The following is a 17,000-nucleotide window of genomic DNA, read 5'->3' on the forward strand; positions in this document are numbered from 1 at the left end:
CTACTCCCAACTAGCACTTATTCGTACGTAGCTAACGGATGCGGGTTAGATTCCCGGCCACGGCGGCCGCTTATTGATGGAGGCGAAAAGCGAGAAATGCCTGTGTGTTTGATATTTCGGCGGACGTTTAAGATACCCAGGTGGTCGATTCGGAGCTTTCCACTATTGTGCGCCTAATTGCCTGTAGCGTCGGTTCATTGAACCCCGTAATCAATCAGTCAGCATTTATTCGTAAAAACCCTCATATATTACACAAAAAATGCGCACATAATCAAAAGTTAGATTCCGCAGCGTATATAACCACCTGTCAGTCGACAAAATGGCAATATGTTCTGACACAGCTCGTGTTCTTAAATACAGATATCAACTATCGACAACTGTGTGACACCGGGTACCTCACACAAAAAAGAAAAAAACTACAAAGCAGAGAAAGCAGGTTGCGGCCATTTGGAGTTATCCAGGGGCAAGATACGCAATTTATTTAGACGATAAACCCATTGACGGCATACTTATGCGAGTGTGACCAGGGCAAGCCATCTAAAAATGTCCCAGTGGATTCTCTTGCGAGCTGGTTTTTTTTGCTTTGCTACCCCTACAGTCTCATTAAAGAAAGTCGTGAATTCGCATTTCCGGTGATGTGCACTGAGTTGCAGTGTATATATATAAAAAAATATATTCCTTGTGAACGGTGTTTCTACCCCGCTGTGCGAGTTTTTCCAGTTGATTTCTCAGAAAAATGGGTGAGGCCTGGATATTTATGAACAGCTCGGCCATCCTCCTTGAGAAATCGTAACTCCGAGTGTTGAGTGGATAGCAGATCAACGATGAGGCTTTAACTGACCAAATAATTCTTTCTTGTTTGAAAGTAACAGCACTACCATACAGCGGTCACTACGTGAAAGTGGCAATTTTAGGTTTTTCAATTGAACCTGCCGAACACGAAGCCATTTCTTCACATTGCGGTCGATCTTCAGGACACCTTTTCATGGCACCACCATTATTTTACGCCGCTATGGGTGCTGGCCAGCGTTACTGGGTTAAATGCTGGCAGCTTACTGGGAAAAAGCGCACATTCATCGGAGGATGTGCAACCACGCACTTTCCGCGTCACAAATTGTCACATATGTGGCTGTAACCGGCGTTGCGGCGCACACACTGCGCCTGTGAACGCGCTTCGTGGTGGCGGCGCAATAGTGGGCTAGCAGCGCCATCCCCAACTTGCGGCGGCAGGCAGCAAGACGCCCCAATGCGAAGGCCGTAAGAAAGCGTGGCAGGAGGAGAGTAGAGTCCGGCAGTGGCCTGCGCCGCTTAGCTTCGATGCGCGGCCGCGGATTGTGCGCTGGCGCTCCGCGGAGCGCAGCCACGCGGCGCCGTGTTCGCACCTTGGGTGGATGGCCCTGTACATACCCAAACACTGCTCCCGTCGTATGCATTCGCATTAGCGAGCCGCCTGTACGTCTGTACCGCGAAGCTGTTATCAAGCCGGAAACAGCAGAGGAGAATGGGAAAGATTGCTGGGCTCAGTGGGCTCATCGATAGGTTTGGGGCGGCTTCACAAACGTGACGTCAGGGCTTCCCCTAACTATTTCTTTTCTCCATGGTGAAAACTATCTAGTAGAACCTTTCGTTACAGTTGTCGTGCGAATTCTTAAAATACCACTAGAGAAACTGGAATCGGCAATGGCTAAAGTAAAAACGCAGTATACCAGAGTTATGGGGACTTCAATGCTAAAGTAGGCAAGAATCAGGCTGGAGACAAGGCAGTTGGGAACTATGGTCTGGGCTGTAGAAATAGCAGGGGGGACCTACTAGTTGAGTTTGCAGAACGGAATAACCTACGCATAATGAATACCTTCTTCTGTAAACGGGAGAGTCGGAAGTGGACCTGGAGGAGCCCGAATGGGGAGCACAAAAACGAAATAGACTTCATATTATGCGATAACCCTGGCGTCGTGCAGGATGTGGAAGTGCTCGGAAGGGTAAGGTGTAGTGACCACCGTATGGTAAGATCTCGAATTAGGCTAGACTTGAGGAGGGACCGCAACAAGCTAGTACGAAAGAAGCCGATAAATGAGCTAACAGCAAGACGTAAAGTAGAAGAATTCAGGATCGCGCTCCAGAACCGATATTCCGCCCTTAACGAGGAAGCCGAGCTTACGACACAGGAAGCCAGCGACAACCTTACACGAATTCTCACGGAGTGTGCAGTAGAGGTCGGGGGCACTATGGCTAGACAGGATACTGGTAAACTTTCTCAGGAGACGAAAGATCTAATCAGGAAACGGCAAACCATGAGAATCTCCACCGCAGCTGACAGAATATAACTAGCCGAGCTCTCGAAGTTAATCAATAAGCGTAAGACAGCTGACATACGGAAGTATAATATGGAGAGGATCGAATACGCTGTAAAGAGCGGAGGTAGCCTGAAAGCAGTGAAGAGACGTCTTGGCGTGGGGAAAAATCAGATGTATGCACTTAAGGATAAGCAAGGCATGTCATCACAAATAGGGATAAAATAGTCACAGTGGCCGAGGAGTTCTATAGGGATCTGTACAGTAGCCGGGACATACAGGATAATGCCGAAAGAGACAGTAGTTCAGAGATAGACATCCCACCAGTAACGACCGAAGAAGTAAGGAAGGCTTTGAAAGAAATGAAGGGGGGCAAAGCACCTGGTGAGGATCAGATAACAGCAGACCTCTTGAAGGATGGCGGAGAAATTGTACTTGAAAAACTGGCAAACCTATATACGCAATGCCTAATGACCGCAATGGTACCGGAATCTTGGAAGAACGCTAACATCATCCTAATCCATAAGAAAGGCGACATGAAGGACTTGAAAAATTACAGGCCGATCAGCTTACTGTCAGTCGTCTACAAGGTATTTACCAAGGTAATCGCTAACCGAATCTCTGCAACCTTAGATTTCAGTCAACCTAAAGAACAAGCAGGGTTCCGCAAAGGTTATTCAACAATGGACCATATTCACACGATCAATCAGGTGATAGAGAAGTGCGCTGAGTATACTGAACACCTATATATAGCCTTCATAGATTATGAGAAAGCATTTGACTCGGTCGAGACCCTAGCAGTCATTCAGGCATTACGGAACCAGGGGGTAGATGAGCATTATGTAAGAATACTAGAGGATATCTATAAAGGGTCTACAGCTACCATCATCCTCCATAGGGAGAGCAGTAAAATACCTATAAGGAAGGGTGTCAGACAAGGAGACACAATCTCTCCAATGTTATTCACAGCATGCTTACAAGAAGTATTCAGAACGTTGGATTGGGAACAGGTGGGAGTAAAGGTTAATGAAGAATACCTCAGTAACCTCAGATTTGCTGATGACGTTGCCTTGCTAAGTAACTCGGGGGACGAATTGCAAAGCATGCTTTCCGCACTGGGCAAACAGAGTAGAACCGTGGGCCTGAAAATTAATATGCATAAAACTAAAGTAATGATCAATAACCTCGGGACAGCACAGCAGTTTGAGATAGATGGCGAGGCAGTGGAAGTGGTAAGCGAATATATATACTTAGGCCAAGTTGTGACCCCAGATCCCAACCATGAGGCAGAGATAATTAGAAGGATCAGAATGGGGTGGGGTGCATTTGGCAGACATTCTCAGATAATGAATAGCAGCCTACCATTGTCGCTGAAGAAGAAAGTGTATGACAGCTGCATCTTACCGGTACTCACCTACGGGGCAGAAACTTGGAGGCTCACTAAGAGGGTTCAACTTAAATTGAGAACGACTCAGCGGGCAATGGAGCGGAAAATGATAGGTGTAACATTAAGGGACAAGAAGAGAGCGGAGTGGGTTAGGGAGCAAACTGGTGTTGAAGACATATTAGTAGAAATTAAGAAGAAGAAATGGACGTGGGCAGGGCATGTAATGCGAAGGCAAGATAACCGCTGGTCATTAAGGGTAACAGAGTGGGTCCCTAGAGAAGGCAAGCGGTGCAGGGGGCGGCAGAAAGTTAGATGGGCAGATGAGATCAAGAAGTTTGCAGGGATAAATTGGTCACAGTTGGCACAGGACCGGGGCAATTGCAGAATAATGGGAGAGGCCTTTGCCCTGCAGTGGGCGTAGATAGGCTGTGATGATGATGATGATGATGAGAGAAACTGAGGGCGAGCGCTTTTGTATTTTTCTGGACGTATTTCTTATTAAAACAACTATCCGTGTACTGTTAATGAAGGCCGCGGCGGCCCCTTTTCTGATGGAGGCGAACAGCAAAAACGCCCGTGTGTACGAGATTTCGGCGCACGTTAAAGATCCCCAGGTGGTCAAAATTAATCCGGAGCCCTCCACTACGGCGCGCCTCATCGCCTGCGTTGCGTCGGCGCGTTAAACCCTACCATCAATCAATCAAAGCAGTACTTATTGTTTTTACACAAGCAAAAGGTTACAATGACTAAGATTGGTTATCGGTTTCAAGAAAAGCAAGTAACGCAGATCGGAAAGTTGAATGCTTTGTGTTAGCAGGCAGTGAATTCTACTCATTTATCGACAAAGCAAGAGGGGAAAATTCGTGTTTCTTTGTTAGAGAAAATAGTGGTTAGAGAAAATAGTTAGAGAAAATAGAGAAAATAGCGGGGAACCACAGTCCCCCTCATTGGCAACTGGAAGCAGTAAGCCTACGGTCAACACGCTCTCATCCTCGCGGTATACCACAATGCAACACCTAGCTTCCGCGGGCGTCCACGGGCGGCGTTGCGTGTACCGGCAGCCACGCGCTCGCAGTGTCGCGTTTCAATCCGTGAGCACTGTACATGGCATGGCGAATAAAAGTTCGATGAAATGGCGAATCAGTGTGGTATAACCTGTGGAAGAAGGATAAGCGGAAAAATTTTCTGCGCATGGCAAGTGGGGAGGGATTTAAACTTTGTTTAATGGATGACACACTTTCATAACGGGAATAGCATGACAAGATAGACCGTCCGGCTTTGTTTTGAACAGACTCAAGCATTTCGGTAAGGGATTTCGTGTGCGGGTGCCATACTGTTGAAGCATATTCTAGCTAGGTTGGCCTAATTACAGCATTATATGCGTGATGTTTGGTGTCTTTGTTCGCGAGTTTCAAACGACGTTTAAGAAGGCCGAGCTTCCTTAATGCTTTTCCGGTTGTGTATTCGACATGGCGTCCAAGATAAATCGAAGTCGAAAAGAATGCCTAAATACTTTATGGATGGAACCATTTGAGTTGCAATGTTGTTTATGGCATACACGGTAGGAGAAGGATCGGAAACTGGTGAGAAACGTACGTGCTTGGTTTTTTAAACATTAATTTCCATTTGCCATATACGACACCACTCCGATAATTTTGTTAGGTCCGACTGCAAGATGGTTATATCGTTTGGTTTAGTAATGTCCTTGTAGATGACGGCGTCTTCGGCAAACAGACGCAGTGAAGAGGTAATGTTAGACCCGATATCATTAATGTAGACTAGGAACAATAAAGGGCCGATCACGGAACCCTGAGGTGCTCCAGACCTGACGGGAGTGGGACTACAGGAAACGTTGTTAATTTTGACTGACTGGACCCTATTACTAAAAAGGCCCTTGATCCACTGGGTTGTTTTATCGTGTAGATGTAGATTCCAAATTTTAGCCATTAACCATTTGTGCTGCACGCGATAAAATGCTTTAGAAAAGTCAATGAAAATAGCATCGGTGTAGCGCGAGAATTATTCATAGAATCGTGCTGGTCGGTTAGCAATTCAAACGTTTGGGTGTCACACGAACAGTTAGTGCGGAAGCCATGTTGATTGTCTATTATCATGTTGTTTGTGTTCAGGTGGGAAATTATGTGCGTAAACAGACTATTCTCTAGTATTTTGCTTGGAATAGAAGTAAGCGAGATGGGTCGGTAATTATTAGTTGAAGAGTTTAGACCAGATTTAAATATAGGTGATACAAATGCCGATGTGGGAGGTACTTCGGTACCGCTGGGCACCAACCAGTAAAAATTGGTACAAGCACCCCCTGCCCAGGGGATCTAGTGCTTGGAAACTTAGCCGACTTTGTCGGGAAAATGCCCCGGTGGAAGGGGTCGTAACTTTTAACCGCAGCGATGGCTCAGAGGTACAGCACTCGCCTCGTATGCGGGAGGTACTGGGTTCGAATCCTGGTACCGCCGGGCACCCACCGGTTTCTTTAATGGGTACAGGCGTCCCTGGTCGAGTGCGGACCCTTGAAAGGGGAATCCACGCCTGGAAAGCTGCCTTTACCCTATCGAGGGGCCCCTGACCCTTGTCCATCTGGCGGGGCCCCCGGCCATCATGCCGCGTTGCGCCATTGCCGGGGGTGAAAGAGTCTGGCGGCATGTCCTGCCACAGGCGGTTGCGAGTTGAGCGTCCATCGTGGCTGTGGAAGTCACCATGTGAATTTGTGTTCCTTGGTGGCGCCGGGCACCTACCGGTAAAATAGGTACAAGCGACTCCCCGGCCTGGCGCTCGGCCCTTGTGTGGGACTACAACGCTTGGGAAGACTACAACGCTTGGGAACTCGTGAGCGAACGCATGGAGCGCTTCAGTGACAGCCTTTGCGCCGTTGATTGATACAGTGTTCGGCTGGGTTCTTCAAGCACTCAAGTACCAATTACGCTCTAGTGAGGGGCAGCAGCACTAGGACCTTGTTTTCGCCTGCGTTGAAAGACAAGGCGAAAGTTGCCCAGTACCGGGACCGAGCGAGCCCTCAGAAATGTGGGGGTTGGACGCCAGAGGGATAACTGATCCGCCTAAAAGTCTGAAGGCGAAGACCACGCTGCGTTAGTGAAGTTTCGGTGTACTCCACAAAGAAGATGGCCAGCAGTTAGTGCCGCTTGTGATCGAAACGTCAGGCCTTACGTCCAGCACTAACCGGGTTGTAGCAGAGAGCAGACTTGGGCGGCAGCTACAACGCTGTGAACATCACACGAATCTTCTGGGAGAGCACGGCGCAGCCATCGGCGAGTACTTCAAAGAACATCATGCGGAGCGAGTGCTGCACCCCACGGTCCCCGGAGACACAGTTTATCTACTCCCTGATCATACAGTCCTCAAACGTGAAGTAGTAACACCAAAGTTTCGCGAAGTCTTTGATGCCTAGTCGCACGAGAAGGACCAGCCATCCCTCAGGGATGTGCCGGATCTGCACATCGCTGCAGTCACTTTTGCAGTTCAGGTGCTATCCTCTCGTCATGAATGCCCGCATCAGAAAGGTCTTTTTACAGATATCTATTCGTCGTCAGGATGGTGAGTATTTGCGTTTTCTGTGGATAGATCGGTTGCAGAGCGGCTATCATCACATTCCCAACATAATTGGATGGCGGATAACGAAGATTCCGTTTGCGGACTAAAGGCCGTTTCTTCTGGAAACTACCTTGCAGCACCACCTAGAAACCTGGAAGGACCGGTATCTAAAAATGTTAGCTCACCTACAGCAATCTTTTTACGTGGACGACCTTGTCATCCGCTCGCGTTCACAGAAAAAGCGCAGGAGCTGTGCAAGGCAGATAGCACCGTTATGGAGCCATCATGGAGCTTCGGAAGCGGTGATCAATCTCCAGCATGAATGACCGTTCCACCGCGGACGCAGTTTCTCTTGAGAACGTTGGAAAAATGGGGCCGGCTTCGAAGATACTTAGGTTGAACTCGGATTATATGATGGACGGCGTGATACTTGCGACTCAAACCGTGTCTTTTTACGTTCTGAAGCATTCCCAGGAAGAGATGGCATGCCGCGCTACCACAAGATTCTCCTGCCTGGCGGACAGCAAATCAGATGCGCCTTTCAGCGGTTCCGTCTTTTGGAATCAACCACGGCCGTGGGAGGATGTTGATTCTCGATCGCGGTAAAGGGTGCATGCGCGGGCACTTGGGAGAAGATAAGAAAGAAGTGCATGGTATTGGGCCTTCGCTCGTGATTGATCGTAAGAAGAAATAAAAACTGAAGGTGTTCGAAACGGTAGTGCGGCGTCGATTCTTCTCGAGTTAATAACGGCTATTCATAAGAGTGGTTCACCCAATGAATCACGGTGGCTTGCGCAATGAACGTGCAATGACCTCCCCCGCCCCTATGCACGCGCACTCGAGGGCGTAATATAGGGAAACGAGGAGCCGCGCGATGGAACCGCAGGTGCGCGGCCAGCGAACTCGTGACAGAGGGATCGTCATCCACTTGGAGATGCGTCATCCAAGGACGCTGTGGACGGAACTGGCGGTCCCTCCAACGCCGTCCCGACGGTTGCGCGGCGAATGGGCAATACCCCCCATCCAGCGCACTTGCGGACGTAATGTAGGGTAACGATGGGTCGCGTAAGGCCACCACAGCTGTGCGGACACAGAACCCGTGACTAAGGAATCGTCATCCACTCGAAGATGCTTCATCCAGGACGCTGTGAACTGAATTAATGGTCACCCCAACGCCATAACGGCGGCTTCCGCAACAAATGGGCAATGACCCCCCCCCCAGCCAGAGTCCTTGCGGACATAATATAGAGCAACGATGAATCGCGTGATGGCACCAAAGCTGTGCGGCCAGCGAATTCATGACTGAGGAATAGTCATCCACTCGAAGATGCGGCATCCAGGGATGCTGTGGGCGGAATTGACGGTCCCTCTAACGCCATAACGACGGCTTTCGCAATGAACGGGCAATGAAACCAACGAGCGTGCGCCTTCAACTTGCAACTCCGTTACTCAATGTGTCAGGAGCCCGCAGCCTCGTCAGGTATTTCTTGCCTTTAACCTTACCAACCGGGAGAATTCTTCTGCGTAAATTGTCTCAAATGAATGCAAACAATTGACACTACTATAAGGATTACAGGCGTAATTTCTGCAAAATGTGCAATATTGCGGAAGTACAATATTTTACATAGTTCTCCATTTTCTTGATGTGTTATTGTTTGCTTATTTTTTAGTTTTTCAAAATTTTGTTGCACCAACTTTTTTTTAAGCTAATCTGACGATTACTGGTGCAACGCTTGGAAAATGCACATTATTGTGAATATGCAGTTCCGTTATACGGTTCGCCATTTTTCGTACTTTTTCCCATTTTTGCAATCATTTAGGTGTGTGAAAATTTGTTCGACCTAATATCTCCATTCACGCTTTTATAATTATTACAGGTGGATCGTCCACGAAATCCTAATTTTTGTGGAAATGCGTGGCGTTACATTGTTCGCCATTTTTCGTATTTTTGATATTTGTCTAATTATATAATTTTTCAAAATATCCTTCTACATATTATCTCTATCTACATTTTTTATAACGAGTACACATGGAACTTCCGCAAGGTTTGCATTATTTTGGAAGTACGGGGTGTCATACGGTTCGCCATTTTCGGCAATCAAATTGATATTTTTCTATTCTCAAAATGTTTTCAAACTTTCCCTCATCGAATTATCTTCATTTACGGTATTATACGTTTATAGGTGGAGTTATTGTGAGATGGCATGCAGGGCGTTACGGAGTTCGCGATCTTTTCTGTCACCTTCTTTACATTTTTGTTATTAGTAATTTATTTCAAAATTTCAATATACCGATGATCTCCATTTACACTATTTTCCCATTACATGTGGAACCTCGGTGTGTGCATTTTTCTGGATATTCAGGGCGTTACGCTCTCCTGGCAGTGGAGGGGTTAGGGGGGGGGGGGGGGGGTACTAGGCAAGGTACTAGGGGGTACTAGGTATTAAAATGGCTTTTCTGATCGCTATTTTTTCACGTCTAGTAACTGATTTCCGTCTGTAAATTTTTTTTCATCAATTCAATTCACTAGGTCTTAATTAATTACACTTAAATCCGGTTGTACGTTTTTACGCTCCAACACACTTTTCCACCCTAATGCATATCCCCAAACATACTTTTATCTCCGGCAGTGCTCTTTGAGGGATGAAATAGCTTAAAGGGGCCACGTAGACAAAACACGGTTGGTTCATTGAAGAGAACACCTAGTTAGAATCATACTGACAGCACTTTTAACGCAAACTTCGCTCAAATAGACTGTATAATTAGGAAAAAATGGAGTGGCCATGCGAAGCACTAGCTCACTTCCTGCACTAGAACCTACGATGCAATATGCAAAGACTGTGCGATTGGCTAAGGCCGGCGAACGAAAAAGCAATTTAAGCAGGGCTTATCAGCTTGGAGATTGAGCTATCGTCGCTTAAATGTAATGCTTATAATGTAGCAGTAAGAATGGTGGGGTAAACAATGGAAGTTACGAAATTACACGTGCACATAAAGCACCAGGGCGTACTGTTGTTGGTACTGCGCGAATATACTTGTTATAGCGGCAGAGCAGTGTGGATCTTTGGAGTTGTCTCACACGACATAGGCCGATTGGCGTAAGCGACGTTGCCTTACATTTTTTGTCCAGCATACCGCACGTTTTACGGAACGATTACTACCTACCATAACAAAAGCAAGCCGGCTGAAAATATGGCCAAGAACGAAGTAAAGGCAGACAGCAGCTTTGCTCAGCATGGTTGCGCAATCTATGAAGACTGACGCTAAAAAAAAGCGTTCCGCAGCCCAGTACAGAGTAAACCGCGCAGAAACGTTTGCTTGGACTTATGATTGTTACCTGATCGCAGACGTCACGAAACACGTGATTTTGAGGGAGAATCAATATTTTAACTTCAATTCATTATCTTCATGGTGAATAAAGCGCGGTTTCCTGCGGGTAAAGCGGTAGGGTCAATATGAAACCCCAAACATTTCGAATAAAACAAACGTGTAGTTTGTCTGCACGGCCCTTTGAAACTCTTAGGCATTGTCAGATTCAAACCATTTATCATCGAATAGCTCACAGTGTAATCCTCTGTTGTAACATACTTTACAATAAACCATCAACATTGAGCCGTCGAGCCTCGATATCTCTAAGTGGCAGAGAATGAGGTGTAATCAGTGCTCCCAAACAATTCATAAGGATTTCTAGTGAAAAGCATTCCGGCGTGCCCATGCTGTTTAGCCCGTAGCTATCCTGCTTTCAATACTTGACTTTTTACTTTTTTTCAGTTCTGCAGTGATAGCAGGGAGATCTACTTCGGGTCAAGCATCACCGATAATACCCTTACGGGATACTCTAATCCGAAAAGTAGCAATGCGTTATTGGCCACCTTCGACACCAACGACACCATATCCGTAAAAGTGAGCTGACATTCTCTATGGTCTGTTCAATGCTAAGGCACCTTCAATTGCGTACCTCATAAACGTTAAGCGCACAGGTAAGATGACGCAGGGTTAGCGTGGGCTATTATTGAATGCGAAACAATGTTCACAACTTCGCTCCCATTTTTTGGCCATTCGAATAGTTTTGGGGAAGAAGCCAAATACACCTACAAAGAAACAAGAATTATCGGCTTACGTCGGCGTTCCAAGCGAAAAAATTGCTCTCCATCCACCAGTTATTCGCAGCTAGTCGATGAGGTGCACTACAGGCAGCAGCGGAAGGGGATGCACGATATGGGGCAGCTGCGATCAGTTGTTTCTGCGCCCATTCGCGCTCCGGAGCGCGCTGTCTCATGTATTGGAGTCCGAATCGCCAATAAAAACCACAGGAGTGCGGCGCCATGTGGTGAATGGCAAGCTGCTTTGGTTGAGCGTCATTACTTCGTTGATGGTAAAGTCATGCGGGATGGGGTTGAATGTAGTACAGCGAACCACTACAGGAGCTAAGGGAGAGGTGAGCCGGTACGAACGTATCGCGTGTACGCAGCTTAAAATTCTCCAGATGTTCGGAGAATTATCTACTAAGGCGTAGTAGCATTCTTATTCCGCTTGTCTTGCGTGTCAGTTTTTAACAGTCAAAGTTCTTGCTTTTTCTAAATCCAGTCCGACCAATTAACAACATTTACGCTATGATGAAGTGGAACATTCCCGCAACCTTCATTATTGTGGAAATGCAGGGCGTTACACAGTTCCCCATTTTCATAACTATTTTATATTTGTTCTTATTTCTTAGTTCCTCAAATTTTTTTTTCTGCCACTTATTTCTGTTTGCGCCATTATTACGATACATGTGGAAATTTCACGATATCTGCGTTTATGTGGAAATGCCATGCGTTATACGTTTTGTCATTTTCCGTAGTTTTTTATCATTTTTCTGATTTTTTTTTCTTTTTAAAAATTTCGTTCGACCAATTATCCCCATTTACGTTATTATAACGATTACATTTGAAACTTTCCCGGAATCTGCATTACTTTGGAAATGCAGGGCGTTGCGCGGTTCGCCAGTGTACGTAATAATTTTATATTTTTCTGATTTTTTTAGTTTTTCAAAATTTCCTTCAACCAATTATCTCCGTTTACGCTATTACAACGATTTACAGGTGGAACTTTCACGATATCTGCATTATTGTTGAAATGCATTGCGTTGCACATCTGGACATTTTCCGTAATTTTCTTAATAGTTTTCTTATTTTTAATTTTTCACAATTTTTCCCGACCAATTATCTCCATATACTTTATTATAACGATTACATTTTGAACTTCCCGAAATCTGCGTTGTGTAAATGCAGGGGGCGACATGGATCGCCAGTGTCAGTAATTATTTTGTTCTTAGTGTTTTAGTTCTTCAAAATTTCGTTCGACCACTTATCTCCATTTACGCCACTATAATAATTACAGGTTGAAAATTCACGAAATCTGCATTATTATGGAAAGGCAGGGCGTCACACGGCCGTGGCTGTGGGGGTACTCGGCAAAGACTGCTATGCAATAATACGGTTGACATTGTTTCCCCTTTTTGCCGACATTGTGTGCCTGTCTAGCCTCTGATTCCGGGACATTTTGACGTAGAACGGCGATGAATGTGCACAATTTAGGATTGTGACAGGGAGCGTGGAGGGGGGAGTCGACGGTGAAAAGATGTCGGGGGGGGGGGGGGGGGGCGGATTGATGGAGGAGGACAGGCTCATGGGGTGATTGGAGGATAGCGAAGGCGTGGGTGGCGGAGAGGCTTGTGGAGAAGGACACAGGGCTGGGAGAAATCACATCGTCGACACCTGTCTGTCAATCCAGACTCAAGCGTGAACCGCATGGAGCCTTTTCTGCTCGCGAAAACGCGCCGCGCACGCCACAGGCGCGCTGCCGCGGCCGCGGAGCCACCCGCACGCTGCGTGCGGCGCGGCAGGCGGCGGAAACATGGCGGCGGCTTCGGCCGCGAAGTGGCGTCGGGAGCTCGAGCGACCGCTTCTGAGCGCTCTCTAAAATGCCGCTGAAGACACCCACGAAGTTGCTTGAGCGGTAATAGAGCGTATAATGTGGGTGAAAACGGTACTATAAAACATCATCCGCGTCGCTACTGAATGCGCCCAAGCAATATCTGCCGGGGTGGTAAGCCTAAAGACCCCCGGCGGAGCCATCCGGCTGTCTCGAGTGCTTTGAAACCGCCGCCATGAAGCGCGCACCTCCCCATTGGCGCAAGTCGCCAGGCTCCTCCCACTGCTGCGTGCGACGCGCGTCAAAATCTAGCCAAGGCAGATGCTGCCGCGGGCGCGGAATCGTCGACGCGGGCGTCGAAAAAACGCGCGCGCAACGCCGACGCTCGCGAATCGCGTGAAAAAACGCTCAATGCGGTTCGGCCTTTACGCATCTAGCAGAGACCACGCCGCGACAACGTGAGCGATCACACCGACCCCAACGCATCAATCTGCCACTATTTGCCAAGTCCGAACGAGGAATAACCACGGTATGATAGGGGTTCTTCCTTATCCACCCTTAACCAAAAGAATTAGAATTGTGGCTATCTGCGGTGAGATCGGCATAACCTCAACTTACATACCCAGCACGGTAATATTACGCTGAGTGCAAAGAGGTTCTGTTTTGAATTCGTTGTACTTAACTTCGAATTCACGGGCGTTCTAGCCATTTTGTATTAAACGAAGGAGGGCCGAGGCTCGTTCTATAGTGGCGAGTGACGTCTTTACTGGTGACGGCATTGCGAGTGACGTCATTAACAAGTTAATGACGTCATTAACGACGTCATTAGCTCGTTTTTACTTTGCGCAGTTGAGCATGCAAGCATTTCACCATTTCTGACCGTTCCTTCCAGTACTGCAAGATATTGAAGGAACACCACACCAGCTTCACGATTAGCCTGGCTCTCTTTGACGTAGAGTGCGAGGACTGGGAGAAGAAATGTGATGACAAGAGTGCCGGTCCCCTGGAGGGAATGAAGAGGGTTGCAGCGGTCGCCAAATACCATAGGAAGGTGACGGGCACCAAAGACTACGGCAAGCTTTCTTGTGATGTCAAGTGACACGTGCGGCTGTGCGAGACTACAGAATGGCCCAGCGGGACAGATAAACTATGAAGAATGACATATAAGGCTTTTTAAACCCTGCATACTTGTTTTTAGATTGTGCACGCACTTGTACTATCTATTGCATAAAGTTCTTTTTTCTGTTTAACGTTTTGCGCTAGTGCTTCGTTAAAATGTATATACGAAGTCGTGCAACTATTATGATTCGTTTATTATGTCACGCAAGCAATATGCACCTAAACCGTTTTAATATTTTCACTTTCGCATGTTATTTTGGTAATGCTATGGCATGAATAAAACTACGGCTGTACATTCGCTTACACCATTGTTCGCCAAAACGTTGTGTTATGAAGTAAAAAAAACTGCGACTTTAAATTCACTTACACCATTGTCAGCCAAAATGAAGCACGTAACACAGAATGGGAAGCTCTGTGCTGAATACTTGCCAACAATACATGAATTAGTTTGTAATTTGGAGCACTGGCTATGTCTTTACACGCAGTCCAGTTTGCGCTAACGTCGCATTTGACTTGACCACGGGATGTTCGACTGACTGTTCCAGCGCGGAGCGAAAATCAGGGCCAGTAGTGGGGATCGTTTCTGAACGAACAACAAAGCGCAAACACTTGCGGTGTGCACACTATCGGATGCCTCACAAGCACAATGGGATGCGCATGCAGCGACGGTTCAAACTAAAAAAGTCAAAGCCATATGAACACTATTTAACGCCATCTCAATGATGAAGTGCACGTGTCTCAATGCACCTCAAATGAATGTTTTAACGTGAAACACACTGAATGGCTTCTTTTCATTTTTTTTTTCAGAATCCTAAATACTTCCAGAACTTAGCCAGAAAGTGCGTCCAGCGCTTATTTTGTAACCGTAGCGAAACATCTCTGCTCCACGCCAATCAAATACCTTAATAGATACCTTAATAGATACCTTAATAGATCGGTAAAAATATTTTCGCCTTCCGTGGTATGGCAATTGTTTGCACGCTTGAGTGGCATCATTTGATCAATATCGGAGCTATTCTCCTGCGGCATTTTCAGTTTCAGCAAAAAAAAAAAAGATTCCATAACCGCTTTAAAAATCATAAAAAATCACGCCATATCCACGGAATGAATGATGATAAGTGGGGCGAAGCTCGAGAGGGGGAGATCATCGGTAACCGTAACTCTCCCGTGAAAGTTCGCCCATTACATCATTAAGAAAGACGTAAGACTGTGTGCGTACATTGTACAAATCAACTTTTATTTTCGGAGATAATGCTCCCAGGCCCAGACCTGGTGAAAGACCCCGCGCCATCGAGGACTACCCCGCACCTCAACCACAATTTGTCACGTAGGATGGGACACAACGATAAAGAAAGAATTTTTATTTAGGGCGAACTTGTGCCCGAACAAGACGAGATGAAACGAGCAAAGGTCCTTGCGTCTCGTTCGATCTCTGAGAACGACTGCCTGCGTTCGTGGCGTGATCTCTTGCGTGATCTCCCCCTCGCAGTGCACGTGCGCTCGCGCCTCCGTTGGCGAACACAGACAAGCTCGCGCTCCCGGTGCCGAGTTTGCGCTGCCGGTTGCAGCCGGTTCTTGCGTGTGCAACGCGGCCCACTTTGCGACATCTCCGAAAGCATGCGGCGGTCACGTACCACGAGACACAAGGGATGGACAGACCCATGACTTAAGGAGCTTCGCCCCTAAAAATACAAAGGCGAAGCTGCACGACGTGCCTGGTGGCACAAGAAAATCACCTAGTGGTGCTCTGCACTGACGACGACTCTCTCTATGCCAGTGCTTCCAGGCACGGAGGAGAGAGTGAAAGAGCTTGATGGCAGTGCTTGAGGGTGCCTCCAAGTTACATTTTCAGATAAGCATTTGCCTGAAGCGGCAATGAAATGCATTATTAAAAATAACTTGAGACTGCTCTCTGTAGGTAAACACGTTGCTACACTCAACAATACGGCAGAGCTTTAAGTGTTCTCATTGTGGGCAGAAGACGTAGCACTAAGCGCCGTTAGCGGCCGCAACACTATCTATTTATTTCAAAAAAACCCTAAAGGCCCTCTGTGGAGGGTATTACATAGGGTAAATAAAAAATGGTAGAAATAATTAACATTGCTAGAGTGAAAACAAATACAAAAATTTGGTAGAACAATAAGAACAGCTATTGGTACAGTAACTAGAACAAACTACACCGATTATAACCACATGGTATATTACAACATGTCATCTGACAACGCAATAACTGTATGAAATGAGGCAGTGAAATGATACATATTATACATTGATATTTTTGCTCAAAGCATTAGTAATTTTCGTGGTATTCGGTTCAGTAACAATGTTTGATGGTAGATTATTCCAGTCTATTGTGGTACGAGGAGCAAATGATTCGGCAAAAGCAACGGTTCGGCAAAAGCAACACACCTACAGTGATGACGTCGTATTTGTTTGCGAGCTGGTGTAGCGCCCGTAATTTTGGTTTTCGCAAATTTTGTTGTTCATGTCAACTTTTTGGTGGGACACGTGCAGATTGCGAGGACTTCAACATGCAAACAATCCCGATAAATTTATTTCAGAAGAATTTCCCACGCGCCGCCCCAGTGGTGCTGGGTATGTTGGAAGGACGCTGTCCGAGATAAGGCTTTCTACATTTCGCAAGCAACTGACACATTAATATGGTCAGGTAATAACCATGTTTGCACATTACTTTCCGGCTAGAACACTCAGTGAATTGCTGC

The sequence above is a fragment of the Haemaphysalis longicornis genome, unplaced genomic scaffold, assembly GCF_048455015.1.
Source record: "Haemaphysalis longicornis isolate Haplotype H1 unplaced genomic scaffold, Haemaphysalis longicornis Haplotype H1 scaffold_7, whole genome shotgun sequence".
Classification (NCBI taxonomy): Eukaryota; Metazoa; Arthropoda; class Arachnida; order Ixodida; family Ixodidae; genus Haemaphysalis; species Haemaphysalis longicornis.